This window comes from Talpa europaea (genome assembly GCF_964194135.1).
Source record: "Talpa europaea genome assembly, chromosome: 5".
Classification (NCBI taxonomy): Eukaryota; Metazoa; Chordata; class Mammalia; order Eulipotyphla; family Talpidae; genus Talpa; species Talpa europaea.
Genome location: NC_140071.1, coordinates 105893345 through 105900336, shown reverse-complemented (window position 1 = coordinate 105900336; position 6992 = coordinate 105893345).

Sequence of the window (6992 nt, the reverse complement as noted above, 5' to 3'; positions counted from 1 at the left end):
TGTTCAAGTACCCTTAAAAGTCAGTGGGAGAGAAATCAGCACTTGGAAAAACATGTTCTGCAGAAATATTTACTTAACTATTACTTTGGGGAGAGTGGTATTTGTGTGATAAAATTGTTTTATTAGCAGCATGTTGGACCTCACACTTTTGGTTTAAAACAGAGCTAAAGATTCCCAACATTGTTTGTTTTGTTTTGTTTTCCATAAGGATAAATGTAGACAACTTCATAATTTTTCAAAGTCTATTATCACCCCAAAAGCTTACACACAATCATATGTGGGGAAATTCCTGAGTCATCTCAAGTTTAGCAATTTTAAAGTTATAAAATATGTACCTTTATCCACTTTCTTCTTATGCATGAAGAGCTGTCATTTCCAACATCTTAATTCCCTTTAAAAAAAAAGGAAAAGGATAATGAAAACACAGTCAGTCAGCAATCAATAGAAAGAACTGAGTCACTCGTTCAAGAGCAGTTGTTGCAGATTTCCCAAGTGGAGGCAGCTGGCTATTTTATTAAAGTGATCTGGGTTAGCTTTAGTGTTAAGGAATGTGCAGAAGTATAGTGGTCAAAGCTTTGATCTCTCCCTGCTTTGTCCTTTTCCTGACCACACATTATCTTTAACCTCCATAACCAGGTGCATTACACAAGTCTTGGCTGACAAAAGAAATGAACTAAGGGGAGATATTAGCTGATCAGTACAAAACCACCCATATGACAAAAAGAAAGTAATCTGAAAATGTCTACACACACAATGACTGCATTCTGTAACACCATGCCTACAGAGGGACAGCAGTAGTGCTAATATTTTTCATAACTTCTATTAATACAGAAAGAAACTCCTATGACTTACTTTTAGAAAGGGTAGACTTTTAAATATAGCCTGAATGTTGATATAATTATAGATGGAAAAACAATTTGTAGAGGTTTGCTCTTACTGATTAATACTGTCCCAGATTATAAGAATCAGAAGATAGCAGCTCCATGTGTAGTACCAGCAAACATGAAGCAGGTTCTCTATCAATTCAGGCAATAGAGCAAAGGAGTGTCCTTGAGCTCTCAGTGGCTTCTTCAGGCTTTAATGTTCTGTCTATGCCAACTGTTGTGTGGCAAGCCCGTAGGCTGGCATGGCAGAAAGGCTGCGGGTGCAGGAAGGCTGGCAGGCCTCCCATGCCCCTGCAAATCTTTACTCTTTCTTTTTGGGCTCTCTCTGGTTTTTCCAGTGGCCTCTTTCTCTCGCAGCGGTTGCTCATCCTCTCATAGTGACTCTACAGTAGACTTCACCCTTCTCAGAGACGCCGCCCTTATATCTCCAGCCTCCAGGCACAGGTGCACACAATTAAGCATGCCCACACCAGGCTCAAGATGTCCACAATCAGGACTGTGTGCCCCATTCACAAGCACCTTCTGCATTCAAGGCCGCAGGTGATAGCCACAGAGACCAATGGCGTAAAATCCTGATCATTTTCATTTACCTACACCATGTAATGGAAAACCATCCTGGGAAAATGTCAGTCTCCTATAAAGCAAGGAGAAACTATATAAAGGCACAGAGAATAGTTGAGGAAACACATATTCTGTACTGTATTTCATAGTTTAGTTTAATGCTAATGATTCTAAATAAGCTACAAACATGGCACAATAGAAATTGACAATGAGTAAAAAAAAAGTATCAGTAGGTTGTGTCAATACTCTAAAGGTAACTATGACAAACTATAGGAATAGTAGCAGCTAATTTTTTTAGATTTTTTTATGTCAGGCATTATATGACACATAATTCTTCCACTATCTCTTTAAATCTTCACAACTACTATAAAGAGATATTATTTTTCTTCAATTAAATTTTGCGGAAATCAGACTCAGAGACTAGCACTTTTCTCAAAAGCTCAATATTAGTTACTTGCATCACCAGCATTAAATCCAGGTTTCAGTGCCACCAAATCTTTGTTACATGATCACTACACTAAATCAAATCTGGCAAAATGTCAAAATATTTTAAAATCAAAGTATTGTAGCAAGATATTTATAGGGCCTCCCCGGTGGCGCAGCGGTTGAGCGCTGGGTTGCGAAGCTGCGCGCAGCCTCTGCAGCGCTGGTTCCATCCCCGGCTGCTCCCCGGCCACTGGAGGAGGGTCCCGCATGGCGCACAGACCTCTCCTGCCGCCCGCTGCTCCCCTCAGCAGTGTACTTCGGTCCTTCTGCCTGCTCTGCTCCCCACTCTGGCTCTGGTGAATTCTCTCACCCTCCCGCGCTTCTGACTGTACCCGGTGCTTGTATAAATATAAATAAATAAACAAATAAATAAAAAATATTAAAAATAAATTAAAAAATTATATAAAAAAGATATTTATAAAATTATAAACATACCCACATATTTGTATAATATATACATTCACTTTTCTCAATTTACATTGACATTTGAATATTATTTAGATCAGCATTTTTTAAAATGTGTTCTTATAAATTACAAGTATGCATGTTAATATTACATAAAAACCTATAACTGTTGAATGAGTTTGGGTTAGACAAGTTTAAACAGAGATTTCTTACTGCAGGATGCATTTCTCAAATCACAATGCGCATTTTCTCTAAAAATAAAATTAAATAATTAACATCTGTCAGTATTTATTGCCTGTTTATCATGTTTCAGGCACAAGCATTACTTCACTTTAATTCTAACATGCTCATGAGTTTTTTATCATTGTAATGGCAGGAAGACATGGAGCAGGATCTCTATGATCCAAACAGACTGGGTAAGGAGAAGTCCTAGATCCCTCAGTTTGGCTTTTCAGACTTTTATTGGGATTTACCAGGTACACAGCAGGCAGGGGTGCTGGGGGGCTGGGAGGCTGGTAGGCAAGTCTTTCACTCTATCTGGGCTCTCTGGCATTCTCTAGTTCTCTCTCCTTCTCGAGGTTCTTCTACTGGCATCCCTGTGTCGCTCCCCTTATAAGACCAGTCTTAGCCCAGGTGAATCCCATCTATGTATGCCCACACCCTACTCCAGGTGGCCACCATTGGGCATGCATTCAGGAACGCAGGGATCCATCATCAATTCTAATGGCGGGAGGGCAGAAAAGCCTGATGCTTTTTCACTTACCCTACAATCATCATCATTTAATAGGTGAGGAAATTGCTGCTTATGAATGTAAATGTTGTCCCAGGTCCCAAAACTATAATAGATAGAAACTGTAGAACCTAACTATCTTAAACACTATAATATGCTATATTAAGATTCCTTTTAAAATATTGCTTATCTAGAATGCACTGGGAATTACTAAGTTATATATAGATAAGACCTAGTTTTGCAGCTCTTGACTCTGTAATTGTTACTTTATCAATATCTGCTCATATTTTCTGTGGTTTGTGATTTCCTCAGAGAAAGGATCTGTGACATTGTGTTCTCATTTACTAAGAAGAGTGTACACAGGCACTGTAGGGTAAAGAAAATGTCAGGCTTTTCTGCCCTTCCGCCATCAGGATAGATGATGGATCCTTGTCCTGAATGCATGCCTGATGACGGGCACATGGAATAGGGTGTGGGCATAGGTAGATGGGATTCAGCTGAGTTAAGACTGCGCTTTTAAGGGCGGCGTCACGGGGGGACGCCAGCAGCAGCACCAGCAGTAGCAGCACCAGCAGCAGCAGTAGCAGCAGTAGAAGCGGAAGCGGAAGCGGAAGCCGAGAAGCAGCAGAAAGAACGCCAGAGAGCCCAGATAGAGTGAAGACTTGCTGGGGGCTGGGAGGTCTGCCAGCCTCCCAGCCAGCACCCCTGCCTGCCATATGCCTGGTGAACCCCAAATAAAAAACCTGCAAAACTACTGAGGACTCTGACTCCTCCTTTACCCGGTCTGCATGGGATCAGAAAACCTGCACTGTGGTCAGTCCTGTCCCTTACAGGCACTCAATGAACTAATATTGTTTATATTATATTGATTCTTTTGGGTTGCCAAATCAACATAGAAATGTCATTGCTGATCCCAAGTTAACCTTTAACATTGGAAGTAAGAGCAGATATGAATTAGAGGAAATCACAGTTCTGTCATATCCAGAAACTTGATAATAAAATATATTTAAGAATCCAAATAAGTATATAACATGGCCTACAAAAGTTAAAATAATGCTGCAATTCTCACCAATATTATTATTGCAAAATTATATTTTTGGTCAAAGTGAACAATATTATAAAGAATGTGAGATCGTAAAAAGGCCATGTTTAGTACAGGATTAGGTAAGACACAGGCTGGTAATCTACTTCTTTAATTTTATTTCTTTGGGCAAATAAGCACACAGAATTGTTTTTCATTTGGTTGTTGTTTATATTTTGTTAAATATCTTCCCTTTTAAATTTATTTGGTTAGAACAGTTTTCAAAGCAATTTTTTTTCATTGTTTTTATTCTACCACATACTCCTTTAACCCTTTCTCCTTACCCTTCTTAACTCTAGAAACTTCACTTTATTTATCAATTTCCTCATTTTATAATCACTGTGCTTTATCAATTTATCAAATGTGTATTCCTATTTTATCCATATATGTGAAATTATTTTTGTCTTTATCTTTCTGATTTGCTTTAGTACGCATAATTTCCTCAAGCTACTTTCATTTTGCTATAAACAGTAACCTTTCATCTCCCCTTACAGCTGAATACTATCCCATTTTGAGGCTATGCCACATCTTTTTAATCCAATTTCTATCAGTGGGCACTTAGTGGGCATCTTGCCTTTAAATACTAGTTATTGTAATTAATTCCACATAATGCTGCAATAAACATTTTGGAATTTATACTTTTTTTAAAGTGATGTTTTCATAATCTTCAGGTAGAGACTCAAAAGCAAGATGGCTGGATCACATGGGTAGAGACAACTTTAATTTTTTGAGGTAGCTCAACACACTGAGTTTACCTTATTTTTCTGATTTCCAAAAGTCCTGTTCTTTTTCGTAGGGAATGTTGCAAAAATTAAATGAAATAATTAATTCACAGTAGAGTCTAGAACACAACAGTAACCAAATAAATAGTAACATTTACTTTTACTCCAGTTCACTTAAAGTAAAATGTGATTATTAATTATAGAATAACACATTTACTTAGAAGGGAATTGGAGCCATGTAATAAGCTTAGTCATGATATGCTGCACTGAGTTTACTTCTGAAACTGTCCATTTCCAAGAGTTTTATGTGTCATTTACAAAATATGTTGATGCTAGAAAAAAGTTGGCCACACTTTGAAACATTTCTATGGTCCCCTGACCATTCATCAGGACAACTCACCAGCTGCTCTAATAATCTGAAATTTGACTTTAAAATCGTTTTCTTCATTTATATATAAACATAAACATAAACATACCAGGACCTATTATTAGTCATATAAGAAACAAAAGAGACTAACAATTCTGCATAAACCAAATAAATGCTGAAATAAATCTGCTGCTATTTCTAACTGAGCATAGACCTTTCTGATATGACATTGCTAAATGTCTTATTATACAAGATTGGGACTGTCCGAAGTCACTCACTAAACAGGATCAATACCAAAAGGGATTTACTACTCAGCTCAGTGCATACCTAAAGTTTGATTCCAGTGAATATAATATCAACACTTGGAATTTTCTTCTTGTTTGGAGAAAGTAATGAATAATGTTCATTTAAAGTGTGATATAAAAAGTAACTTTTTTCACCATAGTTAAGAATGTTATTTACTCATTTATTCATTCACTGATTCATTTTGTAAATATATATTGAGTATTTAGTATATACAGACACTTTGGGAGCTACGAGGTTAGATCACACATAGATACTTCCCTTGAGGATCATATAATCTATCAGAGAAAGATAAACACTAACTTAAAGTAGTTTTAGTGTTGATTAGGTGTCATAAGTATAAAGATTTTTTAGAGTGGGAGAATTTACACTTGGCTTGAAAATCTTAAGAAGGTGATATAGAATGTTGTGCATTAGATTTGAAGAATGGATGAATGTGGATATAGATTGAAAACTGCATATTTTTAACATTTCACAATAGATTTTACCCTTTACAACAGAATAGATTGAAAGAGGCAGTCAGTCATCAACTATGGGCATTTAAAAAATTCACTAGATTTTTCTAACAAAGCATAATTTGACCACAATATATAAGACTGGAATATACTTTCCAAACACCTCAATTAGCTCCAAATTATGTCAATCATGATGACTTGATTCTTATGCATCTTCTGCTCAAGAGTAACCTATATACTCAGAAGATTAGAGCATGTATGTATTTTAATATCTATCTCTCCTGCTTATTTAGTATGGATTAATAATAAAATTCTGACTTCTATGTGATATCTGGTTAGGATATGAAATCAGATATTTTGATAAAGTATAGTTAATACTGCATATTGAGAAACAAATATATAAATAACCAAAAGAGTCGGGAAATGGAAATTTCATGCATTTAAAACAGGTCCCATCTGTAAAAGCTGTCTATGATGAAAACTGAGAATTATTTTCACTATAATAATTTTAACATTTGTTTTGTGTTCTGGCAAATGCTACTTCTTTGGGATATTAAGAAATTTTCCTGCCCTCCCCCAAGGATTAGATGGTCAAATAAGTTTGGGTTATAACAAAACAAGCTTTTTTTATTGCAGGAATTAGGTCTCAAAGTCATATATATTAAAGCGTTGTGTAAAATTCCCATATGTTCCAGAACACACTATTTCACAAGCTTTGTGATAAAATATTAAATTATTTGGTGAAGGATAGAATTGGGCTTTTTTAGTGATGAAATTAATGAAGTATATATACAGATCGATTCTTAATGATTCACATATAAAATTTATATAATGTTATATAATGCAATGTTACTTCAATAAAGAGAAAAATAAAGTAATTTTAATAAATCATCATTCCTCCATTCTTAATAATACCTGAAATATATTATTCAATTAAAGATTAAAACTGAATGAATATTAGAATGATTATTTGTACATTTATTCAGTTTAATTAAAGC